Source organism: Falco naumanni, chromosome 4 (genome assembly GCF_017639655.2).
Source record: "Falco naumanni isolate bFalNau1 chromosome 4, bFalNau1.pat, whole genome shotgun sequence".
In the NCBI taxonomy this organism is placed as follows: Eukaryota; Metazoa; Chordata; class Aves; order Falconiformes; family Falconidae; genus Falco; species Falco naumanni.
This window is the reverse complement of record NC_054057.1, coordinates 48,829,586-48,851,435: the sequence shown is the minus strand read 5'-3', so window position 1 is coordinate 48,851,435 and position 21,850 is coordinate 48,829,586. Positions and strand designations below refer to the sequence as shown.

General features: G+C 36.8%; 1 long non-coding RNA gene across 1 annotated transcript; it reads left to right on the top strand.

Annotated features, from left to right (window-relative positions):
• Nucleotides 1-996: 996 nt before the first annotated feature.
• On the top strand, nucleotides 997-21,021 carry LOC121086047. Its single transcript, XR_005827271.1, has 4 exons — nucleotides 997-1,262; nucleotides 4,294-4,628; nucleotides 7,088-7,174; nucleotides 20,206-21,021. It is a non-coding gene; the product is annotated as an uncharacterized LOC121086047 (long non-coding RNA).
• Nucleotides 21,022-21,850: the final 829 nt, after the last annotated feature.

Genomic DNA, 21,850 nt, shown 5'->3' with positions numbered 1-21,850 from the left:
ATATGATTCCTGAGTGGGTTCCCTTTCTAAGTTAAAAAGAATATCAAACATTTTACATAGTTCATTAGAAAAAAGTTATCGAATAAGCATAATAAATGAATTTTTTAAACCCTCAATTATTTTACTATCCTCTTGGAGTATTTCTTTGATTTTTGGTTTTTGGCTTTCCCTCCTCCCAAACTATTTATGTTCATTGGTTCCAATGGATTTACCCTTGATTTACAGCAGTGTAACTGGGAGGAGATCTATCCCCTGATGGAGTACTATCTTAACTTTCTTCTATGCACATGCATCATCAGCCTGGGCCAGCTAATGACTACTGGGGCTGACGATCAGTAACTCAAAAATTCTCTAATGAGGTTTTGATATGGTATAGTGTAATGTCTCCAAAGGACACAATACCATCTACTGGGTCATTGATTTGTTAGCTACAAATTCACTTTGTGTGCCATAACATCAATCAGCTTTAATGGCTCCTATGGAGGCATATTAATTAATTGCAGCTCCATTAATAACTCCCTGATTATGTATTTACCTGACCTAGACTGTACTGTGCATTTTAGAAACTCTTTAATTATGTTTTACACAATAGTGGTTCCAGGAGACTCTATAAATAGTATATTGCAGATACTATTATTTCCAAACATTATTCCAAATGTTATTTAAGTAGCATCAAGTTAATTTTAAGGCAAACACACTGAAATCTTTTTAAGTTTACTTTGTAAGTATAAATTAAATCCATATGGGCAGACAACTGAGAGCTGAGGGTAAAACACCTAGATGATTTGCAGCCTCAGTTCCTGGACGTCCTGTTTATGCAAAACAAGCTTGCATCCCTTTACAGATGGTCCACACAAGGCACAATATGAGGCCTTAAGCTGATCAAAGGGAAACATCCTCCTTCTCTCTCCTTAAGCACTAAGGGCTTTGTTAACTCTAATAACCTTCAAGAAAGCATTGCACTGTGCTGGACTGTTCCTCAGTGGAGAAGGCTGAGGTCACATAGAGTTGGTAGATGCAGGTGCTGCACACAGAGCTCCTACAAAATGTATAAAAGCTTTACTAGAGAGGTCAGTAATTGTTTCTGAATGGGCTCTCAGAGGAAACTGTCTCATTTGGTTTGTTCCTCTTCATGGTCATTCTTTAATGGAAGAAAATTCAAAGAATAACAAGCATCCTGAAGAATATTACTTAGAAGCTTATGACATTACTGATTATTATATGGATCTGTTTATTGTATTTGCTACCATCACTTCAACCGGGTAAGTTGGTGCTTGCAAAATTCTGTGGTGGTTCAAAATTTATTCCTTTAAGTTTATGGCTTATTTCTTCCACTTCTGTTTTTGTAGAGTCTACTTGCAATTATTCATCTTGAATTTATCATCATTGTTGACTTTGTTTCCCTTTTTCCTTCACTTCTATGCAATTCTCACATGTAATTCAATAAACAAGATAAAGGTATTTGACCAGTTAAGAAAAACGGAGATTGGATTTTTTCAATAAATTTTAATATTTATTTTAGTCTTGGAACTTCATAAATTTAATTCTTATTCCTGGAGTCTCTCTCTTACTCAAACTCTTTTTTAGGAGACTAAGGGAGTATTCCCATTTTTTTTTTTTTTTTTTTTTTTTTTTTTTTTTTTTTTTCCTTAGCAGACAAGGAAGGCTTTCAGATCACTCCAGATCACTCCAGATCACTTTCAAATCACAGTGTGGACAGAATATAAATTTCAGCAGTATGCAACAGAATGAAACAAAACCTCAGTTTATCTAAGAATAACCTATAAAAACTAATCTTATAACTTTCTTTAAGACAATTATGTTTATAAACAAAAGGAATTCATATTTCACCTACCTGGATTTTAGTGTAGCATTTTGTGTAATGCTATATGGGAGATCAAACAGAAAAAAAAAAAAGAAAAAAAAAGATGGGGTACAGGATTATTATGGAGTGACTGTATAGTAGGATAGGTAATGGGCAAGATTGATGGAAAAGATGTCAGACTGGAAGGCAATTAGTTGTGAAATTCCAGAATCTCACTCAAAACTCACCTCATTTATTATTTTAAGTGGATATAAACAAAAAAAGGGGGAAAAAAGTCTAAGCTGAAAATGACACAAAACTGAGACATCATCAGTGCAGAAATACTAAGAATAGCATTCAGAAAGAAATGGATGAACTTGAACTTGGGACTGGAATAATAATAACAGCAATTTGATGTTCAACTATATAAAATATAAAGTTGAAAATAACAAAATACTTTCAAAGTAATAAAATATAATCACTGCTGTAAACTATAAAGGAACACATATAGACATAAGAAATACATAACATGAAAACTTCTCTGTGTGATCAAACTGACCTAAAAATATCCACAAATATATTTTTAAATTAAAATTAAAAGTTTCTAACTCTCACTGTAATTAAATCCGAACAAACCCTTTCATTCTGAGGCAAGGAAATCTAACTGGGTTTATTACAGCACTTTTGGGAGGCAAGAGGCAATTTGGTGCACATATTTGCCAGTGGCTTTGCTTCATGATGGAGAAGCATCTTTTCCATTTCATGATTCTATTGTCTCTCTTCATGAGGTTTTGTGTGAAACAGCTACTCACCAGCTAAATTCCCACATCTATCAAGCATTAGACCCAATGAAAGATGGCTTTATCTGTTCTTTGAGAGAGGGAGACAAAGCTAGGTGTCTCCAGCATCTTGCCGGCACTAATATCTCCCTCAGTAGCATTACAATGCTAACTGGACAGTTACAGGAGAAAGAATTCAACATAATCATGAAGTCTTCAGGATATTGCCTTTTTTGTTACACAAACATGAGCAATGCCTCCAGATATGAACAAATATAAGCATTTGTTGGTGTACATCTCTTCAGAACCACAGCTTTTTGTGTCTCTGTAACACAGGGTTTCTGAGAAATAATTGCCTCTTCTGACAAATGGTGCCATGCACTTCCGTAATCAACACAGAGCATGACTTATGGAAGGAATGTCAAAAAAATTATTGCAAGCACTTCATTTGCCTTGTAGTTTCAGAAAAGCAGATGTTGTGCTCGGGCAACAGGTTATAGCTTTTTGCTTTCTTTTTAATTTTCTGAGACCGCTTTTGCAAAGAGTGGATATTTCTCTTATTAAAATAAGAAGAAAAAGGATGAACAGATGCTGAATGAATGGATTTACACCAGATTTTTACCTGTGTGAGATCAGTTTATGAACCTTGTTAGAACAATCTCCTTTAGTACAGATACTTAAATATAAATATAAACCAAGAAGTTTACTATTCTTACCTGAAAACTGAGGATGTACTATAGAAAAGGTCACCAAATACATCAAATGAATGAGTAGAATTTGAGGAATGTCCTACAGATAGGAAAAATATGTGCTTGCTCTTGCTTTTGTAAAAATATTTATTTATGATAATTTATGTGCACAGAAGATCTCTATATTTTTAATTTCCACAGAAATGAGTGATTTATCTCTTTATATATATCACAGGGCTGCAGTAACAACCATATGTGATATTTACTTTTTTGGAAACAGGCTTACTGAATAGTCTTTGAGCAATGCAGATCATGTCTGTCACTCATTTTCTTTTGCCTGCATTTTATAAAAGGGCAACAAGTAAAAGCAAGGTTAAGATAACTGTTAGTTTATCAAACCAAAGCCTATTATATATTGTATGCACCTGCATCTTCCACTCCACTGCTGGTTAAAAAAGTGAATTGCAAGTGTTTAAAATGTGTGCAAAAATTAGGTCAAAACTAGGAAAACTTACAATGGAATAGCTAAAATTTGATCAATACAAGAAGCCAGAAGTAAAAAGGCTGGAAGAGGGAATGAATTAAGATCAGGAAAATGCCATTTGCAAGGCAAAGGAATTAATTGTTCAGGAGTTCTTCACAGAGGTATCACCTGAACACTAAATTTACCTTGACTGCACTCAGTCCAACTCTTACATTTCTATTTACAAAGCCTGTCAAAATAATAGCAGAGACTCAGGTAACCTGAATGATCAAAAAATATGTCAATCTGGTGTTGTGGCCCAGAAGTTCAAAACACAGAGGTGATCCGAATACCAAATAATTTTCACTGAACCTAGTTGTTTCATGCCAATCTTTAAAGGATTATAACAGTCTCATGGTCACAAAAGTTAGGATCATGGTCAGTCTTAGCAATTTCAAAAGAATAAGAAACTGTAGGGTCTTTAAAAGCCTCAAGTGAGTTGACTCCTTTCCTTTGAATCTTCCTGCTGCTAAAACTTGTTATCTGTGCACTCAGCAGACATCATTAGGAGCAGAGCTGAGTATGTGCCACATCACAGTGAGGAGTCACCAGCTCCAGGAAGGTGGAAGACATTTCTTGGAAAGAATTGACAGCTTGTGGGATGAAAAACATGCTTGAATACCTTCACCTAACATGGAAGTCAAGTTAAAAGGCAAGCAGAAATCTTCCAAGAGAGTCAAAGTGGAATGGTCTGTGGACAGAAAATGTCATGTGGCCAGGATTTTCAGACACGAAGAACACAAAGACAATCTCTCCTAGCACAGCACTGGTCTGGGCTTCCAAAGCACTGTGGCCAAAAGGAATCACTCCTGAAATCTGTTTGGGGTTAGACAGTAAGTTGTACTATTTCCTATGTTACTCTAACTGTTGCATGTCCCTCTAACAGTCACAGCTTCATGTTTGTCTTTGATGTCAGAAGGGAAAAAAATCTCTTACCTTCCCCCCCCCCTCCCCCCGCCCCCCGCCTGTGTGTGTGTAGGATAAATGAAGGAATGAGGAAGGAAAACAGTGGCTGAGACACAAAGGGGTGACAGGGAGACTGAACTTGCATCAAAGTGGCAATCACCTTGAAGAAGGTGTCAGTGGCTACTGAAGAAGAGCCCCAGGATCTGTCCTGGTGCTTCAGGTTGTCTGCAGCTGAGCTCTCAGCTCTGCTACTTCCACGTAGCTGGAAGATGTCCTTGACCATCCTCCTTCCTATGGAAAATGTGTATCTCTTTTTCTCAAATGTGTCTTATTTGGTTTTCATTATTTATAGTTCCAATCTGAATTTTCTTTCCTTTATGGATTGTATGGAAGAGCATCCCAAGTGTCCGTAAAGGCATATGTCGGCAGAGATATAACTGTGCTACTGGGCCTCTTAGCTCAGCTGTCTCCCAGAGAGTTACTTTTCCTATCACTGTTTCTTTACCAGAGACATACTGGAAGGCAGCCTTGTTAACTTCTACCCTGCCATATATCTTGGCTACTCTCTATCCCCTTTATTTCCAGCTTCATGGTGATAAATTGCTTAATTTTGTCCTTTCTAAAATCACTCTTCAACCTATCCTGCCATCAATTACCAAAATTGAGAGGAAAATACACAAAGAACTTGAAGTAAGCTGGGGGGGTGGTGGTGGTGGTGGGGGAAGTTTTTCTATGAAACTGTCTTGTTTAGAAAGAGTAACAGCAGTAACACTGAAAGGTCCAATGATTTCAGCTCTCATTTGATTCTGTTCTCATAATTTTACCAATTTTAATCTCTTTTCCTATATGCTTGTGTGGTAGCTTCATCTGGTTGTTTTTTGCCTATTCACCCTCTTTTATGGCCCATTGAAAAAGTCAGCTGAAATATTTCTTAATTAGTGCAGTAGTGAAAAAATTACCTAGTGAGTGTTAAAGTATACCTTAGGATGGTTTCATAATTGATACAAAACTGTCATCACATATCATACTTATATTGTTTTCTCCTGCTGTAAGGATTTATACTCCAGATACTTTCTGTTTTCATAACAAGCCTCATAAACCCTTAGAGGACAAATTCTGTCCTTAGCTTACACCAATACAAACTATGATGCCTTCCATCCACTCTCCAAATCAAACTTCAAAAAAATCACAGTCAGAAAAGCATATAGATTATTCTAACTATGTGCCATAAAAATTAAATAAAAACCTTTCTTTAGCAATCCTAGAGATTAGTAGTATTCCTGTATATTCTACATAGTTTAACAGTAGCAAAATACTAAAACATTCAATGAAAAAGTAAAGCATCAAACAGTGGAATCCTATGAATTTTCTTACTGTATCACCACTGCACACAGACCAACGCAGTGTGTTTATTCATACAGAAAACTGTGGTTATCCAAGACTACTCATTTTTTCTTTTATCTTTTTTTTTTTTTTCTGCAAAGCTGTTATATGTTATTGTACAAATGAAAGAGAAAAGCAGCTGCAGACAATCTACTAGTCATATTCAAATGGTTAAAGGAAGACAGGATAGGCATTTAGCCCTTCACACATTATACAGAGAAAGTTAAGCATTTTAAAAGATTGTTAAGATTTTCTAAGATTTCTAGGCCTAGAATCATGACCACCCAGCCAAAGACTTAAGAAATACTGGGAAATTCAGTAGGAATCTGCCTCTGGTATATTATTTAGAGGGCATAAACAGAAGAGCTTGTCTGAAAAGTTGCATGCAGGATCCAGTCCAACATCAAAGTTCTTACCCAAACATAACAGAATAACACCTACAAATGTTGGATGTCTTGGATGTCCAACACTGATTAGAATATTAGATCTGTAATTCTCCCCTCCAAGCAATTTCACAACACTCAGCTACCTCCATCACTTCCACTTGTTGACAGTATGAGCAGGCTTTGAAAGCTGACATAATGCACACGTGGTTTCAGCTTTCTGGTTCAGGCACTTACATGTACTTCTCCACGTATGTCTTCACTGACTCCAGAAAGCTACGCTGCACAGTCAAAAAACTGACTTTTGTAGCAATTAATGATGAGAAAATATCTCTATCATTTTCTTTGCCAGCATAACTTTTCAAAGAAGCTCTGTGGACTCTCAAACCTTGATCTGAAGATAGGTATCGTTCAAAAAACTGAATAAGATTGTAGCAAATAGCAAGGTTATTTACCTTCAAATGACATATCATACTGCTTTTTTGATAGTGTCCAAAATGAAATAGTAATATTGGTTTACTTGAAAATTGGAAAATTATTGACTCATTAAGGTGACAGCTAGGAGACCAAAGAAATTTCACAAGCAGAAATTCCACTTAGTTTTATTACTTCATTCATAGGGTGATGAAGAATCCATCCATCACTACTTTCCTCCAGCAAACGGCGACCTCAGTTTGCAGTGTGCTGGTCTGTCTCCAGTAGCACAGGTGAGGTTTTGTTTAGCTGGATACATACCGAGGGGAAAAAATAAGAAAAAAGAAATTAAATTTTGACTCATCTGCAATAGTAAGTGGATTCTGTGACTTTTAATTCTTTCATTAAGTATGATTTTCCCTTCTTCACTGCATAACAGTTAGAGTTAAACTGAATTATTCCCAGCCTGAGAAGGCTGGCATAAATATACTCAGAATATATGTATGGTCAAGAGCGGGACACCAGTTTACTGCATGTGCTCTAGGTCTTACGGTGTGATTGTAGACAGTTAAGTCAACTAATGTCTCTTCCATGATATGGATGCAAGAAGCCTGTACAAACTATGCCTGCTTTATATTTGTAGAATATATATAAATATTTTTTAATACTTCATTGTGGTCACAAAAAAAACTGCCTGAAAGCTTTTATCTGAAATTTTTCTTTGATGAAACCTCTGCTTTCATCAAAGTTGTAACTTGGAAAGAAAATCTGAAAATTGAAAGCTGAGAAACAGTGATAGAGGTGAAAACAGACTATTTGTAATTGAATAATTTCAGGGGGGGTCTGTTTTCTTGGGTTTTTTTTCTTTTTTTGGGGGGTTTTGCTGTTGTTTTTTTAATTTCAACAGAAAAGCATTACTAGAAAAAAAAAAATCAGTTCCTCTCCACTGAGGTAAGCTAGCTGACATGAGCTGCCTTGCTCAGAAATGCTGCACTAACTTACATCTATATACTTTGAGGGTATTTATGAATAAGCTCTCATATTCAGCTGTTGCATATCAGCATTTCTCAGAGAAGCTAGGGAGTTTAAATAGGTAAACTAGAATTTTTAGATATCTTAAGTGCTGTAGCAGGGAAACTTCAGGAACGGTTCAGAACAAGATATGATAGGGTTGTTGGGAAAAGTTTACTTAAAGAAAAAGAGAGCAAACTTTATTGAACATGGAGACTTATTAGAAATGGAGGGAAAAAAAAGAAACTTTTGCCAATCTATTTTCTCTTCCACTCAGCTGGTGTAGTCCGTTTCTAGCTGCTGCAGTGATATATTGTAAACATTCAAAGCAGTGTATCCTTTTCTCAGGTATGTAGCTGTGATTGCTTGCAAGCCCAGCAGTATAACAAACAGGAGAGATTTCAGGAATGTTTGCACTGCTCATTCCAGCCTTAAAAGTAGATGCTATCAGAAAACAGATGACAGGATTTACCATGTTATGTAAGGGGCAAAGAATCTGGAAGGGTTTACTGCAACTGAAACTCAATTTCCAAACAGAGGGCTCACATTTCAGGCTGTGTTACTGTCTTCTGCAGCTCCTCAGCATAATTCTTAGTCTTACTTTGAACTGGCAAAAGCCCTTGTAACCATTTTTACGCAAAAATAAAAAATATGAATCATCAGACTAAACTAATGGAGTCATCACCTCTCAGCAAAACACCAGGGATGACAGGGGACAAACCAAAGCTATTCTGAAGATGGAGGGCACATGTATGTACACGTATACATGCCATAAGCTGATAACTTTGCCTGAAGTTTTCTTTTTGTGAGTTAATGTATTCCATTGACTGCGCTGTAACATGGTTTTACAGTTCACCTAAATAGCTATCTAAAAAAAAATAATATATATATATATATGTATATATATATATGTATATATAATATTTATAGCCAGAGAGACTTATTTGGCAAATCTATTAGTCTACTACAACAAGGGCAAAGGAGTAAAAATGAAATTCTGACTCACTGCCCATGATGTTGTTCAGATGTGTGTTTTACTCAAGGTTGCAACATACTGCATATGGGTTGCTGTCTCTCCCTAAGGCAGAGCTGTGTTCCTCCTCCCTTTGATAAAAGTGCTTTTTGTTCTAGAAGACTGCATTTTTATTTTTATAGACATTACAATAGAAATATATCTTGTAAAGGACTTGTATAGAGGAGAAAGCAGTAGTTTTATGATAATAATGTTGGCTTCAGGTCTACAAATACAGTGTACTTGTAAAGGAGATTCATTTTATTCAGCCTAATGAAACCAATGGAATCTTTACAGGACCTTGTAGAGCAGGATTGGACTCTGTTCTGAATTCAATCACATGTTCCGCGCATGCTAGAATGATCATTTTCACATTTATTCAGTCAGAGGCAGTCATAGCAGATTATGAATCAAAAGCAGCTACTGTAAATAACAGAGCAAATGAATACCCCCATGTTCCCCAATACTCTTAAAAGTTCCTGTAATCTTGTGAAATTGAAATTCCTGTTACAAAAATAAATATGGAACTTCATGCAGCTGATAAAATCTGGTTATGGGAATGTGCATTTTGTACTGAATGACCAAGATTTTTTTCCTTGTTATCTTTATAAGTCCTATACTATGACAAGGCATGCATCGTGTTGCATGAAGAAGCAGGATATGTAACATTATTACTTTTAAAATACATCCCATGGGTATGGTAAGTGATATGGCTCTATCCCATCACTTCAAAGATTCAGTGATATGTCCAACATTTACATCTTTTTGTGTTCACCTTTTCTTCAATATATATATATATACAATTCTTTATTGATGCAGTGTTAGATCACAGAAATGGCTGTTCATTTTTTTGCCTGATAAGCCTGTGATTTATTGCAAAGAATCAAATATTTATTAATCATTTGAGCTCAGGATATGAAATAATTTTTCAAGTTGTCCAGCTGAGCCCATCCAGTTAAATTTTCCCATCAATTGTAAGAGATGGTATAAACTTGGCCCTGAATGTCAATCTGTCTTCAGGAACAGTTTTAATTTCAGTCTCAACCTCTGCATCAATGCTTAGACAGTGAGTTATGAATTTTCAGTCTCCTAGTAGGACAAGTCCTTCACAAGTTCATTTCTGGCATCAGAAGTAAGATCAAAAAGAATTTTCGTAGTTTGATAAAATGTCTGCAATTAAAAAAAATAAAATAAAAAACCTCACTAGATATTTTTTCCTGATCTGGACCTTTTATGTCATGGGGGATTCACTATAATATCAAGCATATCTGTGATTAACTGTATTTTTCTTCGGTTTTAGAGATAACACTTTTCTGTAGTGGAAATGAATTTGTATCATCAGAGTGGGAATCCTTGCAAGCAAACTCATTGCTTTAATAATTCCCATGGGCCAATACAAATACCATTATCAACCTCATTTCTGAAGTGATAGTTTTAATGTTAAGAAACACCATTAGTACCTGATTCAATGCCAGACCAATATGGAAACCAATTAGTTAAGTACATTGCTTTAAACTGATCAAACTAAGAAGACAAGGATTTTCCTGAAGTAGATTTGGATTCTGCTACTCCAAAGGGAGACACAGTCCAGTGATAAGTTTCGGGTAAGGAAATAAAAAATCATTTCTGTAAAGCTTCTGGAGAAGTTCTGGACCTGAAGTTCCTAACATAAGTCGATGTACCTAAGTGAAATGTTTCTTTACGGAAAGCTTGGATTTCATAATAATTTCAACTGTACTATGCACCAGTATTCTGGCAGAATGACATTTCTAATGAAATATCATGTTTTGCTTTGCAAATTATATGATAAAATATTACAGAGAAATATATCTTTTGAACATCAGGTTATTTCTTCTCATAATATTTTTTCCAGTCATTTTTTTCAAATACTGATCCATTTTCTGGTTCTCATACACCAAAAACCCCACAACATAAAGTACTGTTTATAATTAGAGATAAAAATTAAATAACCATTTATAAATGAAGTTATAGCAGATTAGAGAGGGAAAATATCTTACTTTTAACTTTGTTCGGTTTGATTTTGGTTTTGGTTTTTTTTGCATTTAAGTCTTCAGATTCAGAACAAGATCAACAACTGACTACCCAATTTTATGGCATAGATTACTAACCAAATTAATTTCTTATAATACCATTTACTGAGTAACATTTTTTTTTTTAAAAAAATGGGGTTATATCCAAAATAATTCTATTTACCTATGGAATTCTATATCTATGGAAAGCAAAAACTTGCATATCTTCTCCAATTCTAATTTTACAGCCCATATGCCAGTCTATAGTCTGTAAGATTAGTAATATCTTCATAAAGTAAAATTAGAAGGCAATATAAAATATTGAAACAAGGGAAAACAAGGCTTCTGGAATCCTTGAGTCTTGGAATAGAATAGAGTAGAATACTGTAGAATAGAATTTTTCTGTGGAAAGTGACCTACCGAGATCATCTAGTCCAACTGCATGACCGGTTCAGAGCTGACCAAAAGTCAAAGCATGTTGTTAAGGGCATTGTCCAAACAACTCTTAAACATTGACAGGTCTGGGGCGTCGACCACCTCTTGAGGAACCCTGTTCCACCCTCTCAGTAAAGAAACTCTTCCTTATGTCCAGTCTAAACCTCTTTGGGTGCAGCTTTATTGCAAGACTTTTTTAATTTAAAGAAGCACAAACTTTTGCCCTACTCTGAGCTGACTTTCTATCTTTAATAATAATAATGCTAAATTTTATCTATATTCGTATTTTATTATGGTGGTGGTGTTATTGTTTTCTGCTTCCTAGTTTTGGCTAGCTCTATCTACTTCAAAATTCACTGCACTGATCCACATCACCTAAAGATTGTTTTCTGAGAATGAATTTTCCGTATGAATTTTGGGCATCAGACAGCAAAAAGAGTTGTCGATGACTGTACCATCATCACTGCCGAAGTGCAGCTGTTGATGAGCACTGTGTTGTTCTTTCAGAAAAGAGACTACTGTATTTCCAAAGAACCCATGGCCTGGGTGAGCAAATTGCTCCAGTAACATTAAGCGTTTTGAAGCAGCTTAGGCACAATGCAGGAGCGCTCCATCAGTTCAGGAACCTCTTGGCTGAGTTCTGCCGGGGGTAGCGACCTCAGGCAGGGATCTGCTGTCATCTCTCCTTCTGCCACTTTCTGTTACACTCCAGACAGCTGCTCCCTTCACCCTCTGATCAGTCATGCTTTCTAGTTCTGAAAGCAGGTTGAATCGTCCTAGACAAACCCAACAAGCCTCTCTTCTAAATAAATAAAAATAAAAGTGTGACTCGGGGTATCTTTTCACACCACATTCTTGGCAGCTTCTTCTGTCTGTGTGGCTGCACATTCATACGCAGATGACTGCACCCTACCTCTGCCTGTCTGTAAAACAAAACCTTGGAAATGTTTTAGCATACACATGTGTATGCTAAATGTAGAAAGTCTGATTGACACAGGCTCTGTCATACTGTAGACACCTATGTTAGTGGACAAATCAGAGCAGCTTCAGCTTCCTGTTAATGACAGTCTCCTTCTGACCCTGTAGACAGCAGTCAGTGCTCACAAACCTCTCTATAAGTTTTTGTTCCATGCTTGAAAAGGAGTGGGAAGGTTTGGTACCAGAAGTCAATAATTTTATACTGTTTAGACTAATGTTCACATGTGGAACCGAAAGGCTGTGCCTGCCTCTGACGTGGGGTTTGCACTGGCTCATAAGCCTGTGAAGGGGACAGGTCCCGGTTCCCATTCCCATCTGTTTTATGTTTTGGGGTTTTGGCATATTAATGGATTATGTGATTTGAAAGAATTTTGTTTTATGGCATTTATGCTTTTTTGGATTTGAGAGATTTAGCAGGTAATTGTTTTTCCCAGACTTAGCAGGACTTTTTCCTGTATAGAGATTCTTCAATACAGTTAAATAGTTCTTTGTATAAGTTATTCGTAATCCTGGTAAGTCTGGTTTATTTTCCCAGACAGTTATGTAGCTATGCAAAATTTAATAGCATACCTTTCCTCTTTGTAGCCACATAAATAATCAGTTTTATTAACATTTTGATAACTTTACTCTTTTCCTAAGCTTCCAGTGTGTTCAGACAGAAAAATGTTAGAATAGGGGAGTTTTGCTGTAATGGGATATGCTCATAGTAATGTTTTTCAGTTACCTAGAGTGCTTATAAGTTAGCACGTTTCAGACTAGCGGTGGTCCTGGGTGTACAGAAGAAATAAAAAATTGTGAAAACCAGAAAAACCAAAAGGCTGTGGTGGTTGACCATGCTCTGAGCAGGGAGTTGGACTAGGTGGTCTCAGAAGGTGCCTTCCATCTTCAGTAGTTCTGTGACTGTACAGGTCTTAAGCTCAAGGTATATATATGAGGAAATTATTTTTCTCAATAAATATTTTTTTCTGTAGAAAGAACTGTGATTCTGTATTTCATGATAGCTGCAAAGGAATTCCCCTATTTAAAGTTTATTGCTTATTATGCTTTCAAGAGAAAACTTGAATTTAAAGGTTTTAGCTTAAGAAAAGGAGGAGAAAACATAAGACATAAGAAATTTTTCATCTGTTGTATTTACCACTGCTGCAATAATCCAGATCTAACTCTCCCTTGGAATTAGCACACCCCCAGTATGATCTCCATTTGAACATGGAGTGATGATAATCATTGTGATTTGCATCTGACAGCTGGGATTATCCCCAAGGAGTTCAGTCTGGAGCCAGTGTCTCGAAAGGACTGATGACCACTAAAACAATGGCTTTATTAAATTCAAAGGGGAAAAAAAGTCAATGTTTTACTAGTGACCATTTAATCTGGGAAGAAAGCAGCATTGAAACTCTCACCCTCTCTTCATCATGCAATTACACTTTTGACAAACTGTTGGTTCCAGTTGCCTTATAAGGCTCCAACAAAAATATCATCCAGCCAGCCCAGGATATTTTTGTCAGCTTTTAAAAGCTCATTCAGCTCCACTGTAGGATTAACTATGTTTTCGTGAATAGCAGGGAAGTCTTGAACTAGCTAAGGACTTATAAATCCACTTAATCCCTCAGTAAAACACAGCCTCCTCACCTTTTTCTGATGAGCATAGAATGTCAGACAATTGACTACATGTTACTGAACCAAGTTGAAAAGTATTTTTATCATTAAGTTTTAAATTTTATCCATAAACTAAGTGTACAATGTGTGGAACAAAAGGGTTTTCCGATCATGAGTATATTTACATTTATGAGGCAACATTGGTTTTGCTGAGATCACATTGTGAAACTATGGAGCCAGAACTGAATCTAGCATTTCCATAGTTCCTCTTCAGTCAGAGAAATATCACAGATATAAACCAGACAACGATCTGATGAAACACAAAGAGAGAGAAATAAAACAAGGTGCTGTCAGTTTTATCTTTACCTATTTTGCTTTTAAAATACTACTGCACTACACTCCTACACACACAGATTATTTATTAGAATGATGAACAACAAAAGAATGATGCATAAACATAAGAGCAAATAGGGTTATTTGGTAAAGACCTCTGATTTTCATTTCCCCTAAACTCACATTTTAGCAGACTCACATGAATTCAGAAGAAATGAATGCCTCCATGTATTTTTCAAAATATTGATTATATTTTGCTATTTTTAGAGAAAAAAAACCCTAAAAGTAGGGCACTAAACATAAAACCAAATAAAACCTTCTGTGGGCAGATTGTGTTTATAAAGCCATGATAAAGGAATGGAGTACCATCAATAGTTGAGTGAAATATTTAATTGGAACCATGAGTATGTTAATAGGTATGGCTGTGACTCTCTTCAGCAGAAGTTAATAAAGATGAGTCAGGTGATACATTAGATTTCACTATGGACACTAACGTGTGTCTGTTTCTTTACTGTTATATTGTTCCTGAAGAACTTGCCTAGGAAATTGCTGCTCCCATCTGCCTGATCTAAGGGAAAAGGCAAAAGAAAAGTAGAAAGCATATCTGTCATTTGATTTAATAAGATTAGACTATGCAATTTGGGAGCAAGCTCCTGAACTTCATTAGCTCTGATGATAGCTCCACTAACAGATATTTACAGGTGCTCTGAGGAAGCAAAAGGAAAAATTAAGACAAAAAAAAACCCCAACTATGATATGCAAGGAAACACACTGTGGTTTTAGAAAACATTGATTTTGATCTGAAAAAGCCAGATCTGAAAATTCAGAGAGCACCTGAGAGATCTTGGTTTAGAGTAAATTAAAAAAAAAAAAAAAAGAAAAAAAAAAAAAAAAAAGAAAAAAAAAGGAAAAAAAAAAAAAGAAAGAAAGGATAATTTAAGATGGGATGCATCTCCTCTAACTGCAGTTGTCTATAATTTAGACAGGCTTATTTACTGATCTAAGCTATAACACACTAGGAGTTAAAAACCTTCAGAGTCATTAACTTACAAAATTATAGCGTTTATGATAGAATTAATTCCTTCTGATCTCATTCACCTCTCATGGGTGCCCACTGGAGACTCCTAAACATCAGGCTTACACTGGGCACCAGTCATCAGTCAACATTTCAATCCAGAGATGGATTTCATGCTACACACCCAACAAAAGAATCAAACAGGTTATCACAGTGTCACAATGATTTATACAGTGGATTGATGTCAACAATGAAAATTGTTCTCAACTGATGAATCTAAGTACACATACAGAAACCAACATAAAGGAAATTAATTTTCCTAGTAGTAATATAAAACCTCACAAGCTCTCTGAGTACATTGATTGTTCCAATCGTGCAAGTCATCAGGTCACAACAGTTTTAACCTATAAGGACACATAGATTCCATTATTATGACTATTCCTAGTAAGGCCATAATATAGTTATACATACTGATATTCTGTGAAACAGAAATCTTTTCCTTAAAAATAAAAATTGGAAAGAAATTAATTTCGTTTAAATTGTCTTAGATCCCTCTAATGCCAATTATCCAATTAAATCAAGTGAAAAGGAAAAATATAATCTGCTTGATATTATTATTTTTTAAAATCTAAACATTGTCACTTTTTTTCAAAATAATAGTAATCTGAATTGTTCAGGAATGATAATGTCCATTTACATTCAACCTCGATGTATTTTTAATAACTTCCATAAAAGTATCATTCAGCAATTTGCAGAACAAATAAACATTAAAGCTTTTTTGAAACATCCAGATTTCTGCAGTGTTGGCAGAACAGCTGGCAGTCAGCTGATTTTACCTAGTTAAATACAATGTCAGGGGCAGATGCAGAGTTTAATTGCTATGGGGGTGATAGAGAAGGTTTTCTCCAAAAAGGCAGCTGATCCAAAATCAAATGTTTCAAAGTCAGCTGTAAACCCTGAAAAAAAGCCCATACAGAAGACAAAGAACTTACAACGGTAATGAGCTGGACTGAGTGGATATGAAATGGAACAGAAAAATACCTTTCTATAGGTGCAATATGAAAGTTCAGTGCAGATGGTTGCTCAAATTGAAGGCCTTAATGTGTTATTTCTGGTATACACCAAGTATTCTTAACTGATCTTTACATTGACACTCAGAATTCCCAATATTACTAGAAGAAAAATAACAGCATTTTTTTTGTAATGGACACAATTATAAGGCTTGCACCAACATGCCCTCCACACGAAACTACTGGGATATAGAACTTATTATGGTAGACAAAGGATATCTCAAAAGCTGTGAGCAACATCGAAAGGCTGTGTAAAGAAATGTGTTCGCATCATTGCTGAGTGTCAAGAAAGGTGCTCCAGTGAGAAGTCCTGCAGGTGGGAAGACTCTCACGGAAGCTGTTGCACACAGGGTTTGCAGCCAGCAGAACAGCGGTAAAACTCCCACGCACAGGGGGCTTAGCCCTGCTCGTTGAACCCTTCCAGTGCCAGAACTGCCAGTCAGGGTCAGCCAAGAGTAGATGACGGAGGGACTGAAAATATAGGTAGAAAAAACAAGAACCCTGTAAGCTGAGCTACATTATGTTGGTGGAACATAAAATAAGGGTGAAACATGCTCTCTTCTGATCTAAAGAGGAGAAACAGAAGGGAAGAGGCTGGAGAACAGAAAGGTAAGGATGAACACATCACTGTGAAACATGGGAGACCATTTCGCTTGTGTAGCTATATGTAAAGCATTTCAAGCAATTTTAATTTCTCAAAAGGGAAATAAAATAAATCTGTTATTAAATTTATATGAGAACCTAACAAGCTAGCAGAAGACCCCCCAGTGATTTACATTAGATGCTCTTATTATCCATGGATCACTGACATGATAGAGTGTAATGACATTCGAAAGAGTACTTGGAGACCACTATTTTGTGTCAATGAGCAGTTAAGAAGCCCTTAGCTTTTTGGATCCTCGGTTTATTGTGTCAGTCTGTGGAGAAACAGACACTAAAGGCAGCAATATCTCCATATGATGAAGCCAACTGGCATCCTAACAGCATGCCTGCTCATATTGTACTCGGAAGGGCTTTTTATTCATGGCTAGCTCTGTGTGAAATAATCCTATTTTTCATGATATTGCTGTGTGTCCATCTTCTGGAATATTAATATATAGCTTTGAATTTAATCTACTCTGTATGTAGAAACACTGAGTTTTTAATTCAGACTTCTCAAAAATAGACTTAACTGCAGTGTAGGAATATGTGTTAATGACTGATTCTTTGAATTTAAAAATTAATGTGAATAATCCAGCATTTTTAAACTGCCATATTCACTACAGTTACGTTCACTTACTGTCCTTAATTTGTAAGAGGAGGTGCTAGCCTCATTCACCAGCTTGTTAGATTTGCAAACAGCCACCTTCAGGCTTTGCTGGTGTTGACACTCATAGTATTAAAAAACTCTTTGAAATCATCTGCAAAGTCTTTCCACTACCATCCTTTTAATCCTTTCCTAGAAATTGTACTCTGTCATAACACCAGAATATTTGCCTTTAATCGTGCCAGGGCTGGTGATGACTGATATTAGCAAGTGAGCAAAACATTCACTGTACTTGTAGTGGGTTTGCATGGCAAGGTTTTGGTAGCAGGGGGGCTATAGGGGTGGCTTCTGTAAGAAGATGCCAGAAGCTTCCCCCATGTCCAATGGAGCCAATGCCAGCCGGCTCCAAGTGGGACGCACTGCTGCCCAAGGCTGAGCCCATCAGTGATGGTGGTAGCACTTCTGGGATAGCATATTAAGGAGGGGAAAAACCCAAAAATGTCTGCACCAGTGGAAAAGAGGAGTGAGACTGTGTGAAAGCAGGAGCTCTGCAGCCCCCCAGCTCAGAAGAGAGAGGTTCCCTGGCAGCCCCTAGCGTGGCACACGGTGAGGCAGCTGTGCCCTCAGCCCAGGGAGCCCATGGTGGGGCAGATCCCCACCTGCAGCCCCTGGAGGACCCCACGCCAGAGCAGGGCAGAGTGTGAGGAGTCCTGCCCCTGCAGAGGAAGGAGCAGCAGGGACAGCTGTGATGGACTGACCCCAGCCCCATTCCCTGTCCCTGCACTGCTGTGCTGGAAGAGGGAGAGAGATTGGGAATTAAGTTAAACCCGGGAAGAAGAGAGGGGTGGGGGGAATGTGATTTTTCTAATTTGAATGGTAATGAAACAAACTAATTTCCCCAAGTTGTCTGTTTTGCCCATAACAGTAACTGCCGAGTGACCCTGTCCTTAGCTCAACCCATGAGCCTTTCGTTATGTTTTCTCTCCCCTGTCCAGTTGAGGAGGGGAGTGACAGAGCAGCTTTGGTGGTCACCTGGCATTCAGCCAGAGTCAAACCACCACAATTTTCTTATTTTCCACTGTGTTCAATTGTTGTCCTGCTTGATTTCCTAAAATTTTCTGCGCTACCAGGGAAATTCTATTTGCTCTATGTTTGTACAGCTTCTAGTGCTGTGAGATATATTGTTTCCTGACCATGGCTGTTAAGTAATATCACAGTATATCATCAAAATAATAGTCTGTCTCACTGAAAGGGCTGCTCATTCAAACATCTGTGTTTCCCTGACATTGTGAAATCCTGCCTCCAGAATCCTGGCCTGAGATGCCAGATGTTTTCTCTGCAGTTGTTCCAGCCAGCAAAACAGTCCTGGTGCACTGTTTATTTTCATCCATGTTCATTCAGAGTCTTAAATAACAAAAGACAGTGTCTAAAATAATTGGTATTCCCTACCAGTCAAAGCCTTTGGGAGTAAATTCTTTCCATTGATATAGGAGGTCTGAGATAAACCCCGGTATCCAGGGAATGTAGAGCTATTACACCTGTAGGATATCTCTCTGGAAATCATTGTCATTCTTTTATTAGTGACTAGTTTCATAGCAATACATTACGTACAAGTGCTTGGTATACATTACTTAATTTATCTGATGATCATTACTGAAGCATGTCAAAGGACAGTTATGAAACATTTAAGTAATGTAGGTAAGATGTTTCCTATGGTCAAAAAAAGATGCAGGAACGAAAATATTTTGAACAGATTGACAGAATTGTTCAGAACACAGAACCAGTCTTGTAAAAATAGCTGAATAAAAATAGGTCTATCATAAGTAGGAAGCGCTTTTGGTGGGATAATTAAGCAGCAATGTTTTCATGTCAAGAAGATATGAACCATTTCTAAACCTGTGATTCTGCCTGCCTCACTTATTTTTGCCCTTTTTAATTATTGGAACATGGCATCACTGCTCATGGTGTAATAAAGGGTACTACAATTCTCCCAATTTCAGGCCTTACTGGAAAATTATTTATTATTTGATTTCTTTAATTTTCTCGTGAATTTTATGTCTGTATTCCCATCTACATAATTCCTTATCTGGATAATGTTTAGTACAGAGGTGAAAATAACTCCCATATAAGATTGTTTTTGCATAGGCCAGGTTGAGTTCTCATGTTCTGCTCCTTTGCAAATTTGGTTTTTTTTTTTTTTTTGACAATGAAACAACTTAAATAGATGAGAGATACAGGTGCAAAGACACCTAATAGTGTCTATCTAAAACAGCATTTCCTCCTGGTTTGGGGGTACAAAATGCAATACTGTTTCATCCTTTCTTTTTCACTGATAGCAAAAAATGTGCCATGATGCCACAACATACTGAGATTAAATTCAGCATTTTGGATAAGGACAGATTTTCAGTGCTGGTAGTGATGACGGGGATCTTCTTTCTTTAAACACTTAATGTGTTTTCTCAGACAATCTTACTGAAATCTTTTCCCTTGATGAATAATGAATTGAGGATTTCAACCTGTAATGGAAGTTCTATTGTGAAATTTTGCTTTATGTTGTGATACGTGACTTCTCTCTTCATCTTCTGTCTCCTTTCCAAGATTCTTCATCCCTGCCCTCCAACACGCACATACATCTGGAGATGTACATGCATGAGACATCCATATCTTATCAGGGAAGGTCTGAATGACACGTGCTGGAGAAAGAGATTGGATCATACTGAAAAAGTAAATCCAAGTATTGAAGAGCAGCTCTAAGACTGGTTAAAGACTGGTTACAGGTGATGACAGAAGAGAAGAAGCACTGATTTCATGATAATGTGACATTATTGCCACCTAATTATTTGTATAATATCGTTGGCACTTATAGATGAAACTTGTTATAGGATATTGGCATACTTCCTATTACAGTCTGGATGGTGATGCTGACAGTGCTGAAGGATATGTAGCTTCTCAAAATGTTCTGCAGTACAGTTATTTCTCATAGCCATGACTCATTCAACACCATTATTAATTATCTATCTGTTATAGAGAAGAACATAACCATGTGAACAGTAACATTATGAATACTGGTAAGCAAAATAAGTTTTGTAAAAAAAGTAAAAGAAGGAAAAACAAGCAAGAATTTTTGCCCTTTTACCCTAGTGGCCATCAGCTCTGTGGTTTAATTTCTCCCAGCTTTACGGACAATTCAACTCTACGCTTCTTTACCTGAGCACTATGGACATTAAAAATATATATATAGAGAGAGATCAGAGATCCAGGTGCAAAGGCATTGGGACTTTCAACTGTGAAACTGCTGAAACTATTCCATGGGGCAGAGTGAAAAGTTAACCTGACTTTTTTGAAGATTGAGTACCTAGGCTCTGTCAAGAGCATCCACGGGCTATCACCATTTTGTTTACTGTGTGACATCAAATAAAGTTGGTTTGTTGAAGTATTGACAATTTTCATCATTTGCATTAAACTGTACTCCATCTTACAGACATTCAAGGTGTTCAGCACTACTTCCCTCATGTGTATATACTGTCCAAATAACACACAGCAATGTATGTCATGAAAACCAAGAGCCATTGTTTCTGCCAAAGGGCAAGCAGATATGCTGTTCTAAATGTTAGTCTATTAGGCTGAAAAAGCTGTAAGCTGCTGCTTCTCACCGTCTCCATTATCCCTTTGCCAATAGGTTTAAGGCATAGAAATGCTTGCTAGTCACTAATGAGACAAGTATCTTCTAGTCTGGCGCAGCACACTATACATTCCACAATTAACAGAATGCGAATCAACACATATCCTGACAACCTTTTTTGTTACTGCTGCTACTGCAGGTTCCCTTTACTTCATTTAACCTTGAGTAAAAAGCTATCAGGGATATGAAAGTGGTGAGGTTTTCTTTCTGTATTTCTCTGTTCTGCAAAGAAAGGTATTGGGCAAGCATAGCAAAAAACGTGACTGAAGAGAGAGCAACTACGATATTCTACATTCATGTTTTAAGCTTCTGAGCACCATCTCAGAAAGATATCATCTGCTTAAAGTTCAGTTAATTTTTGCTTTGGGCAAGAGTTCATGGTTATTTTTGTAGCCTGCACACTTTATACTTGGCCAGTCCGGCTGAATTTCTTTCAGCCATTGTTTATTGAGGAATACGTGACCAATGTATTACAAAACAAAATATTAGCATATGCTGTTTACAGTTATCACTTCTGCAGAATAACATCCAGAAGACTAATTTCCTCTGTACACGTTCTTA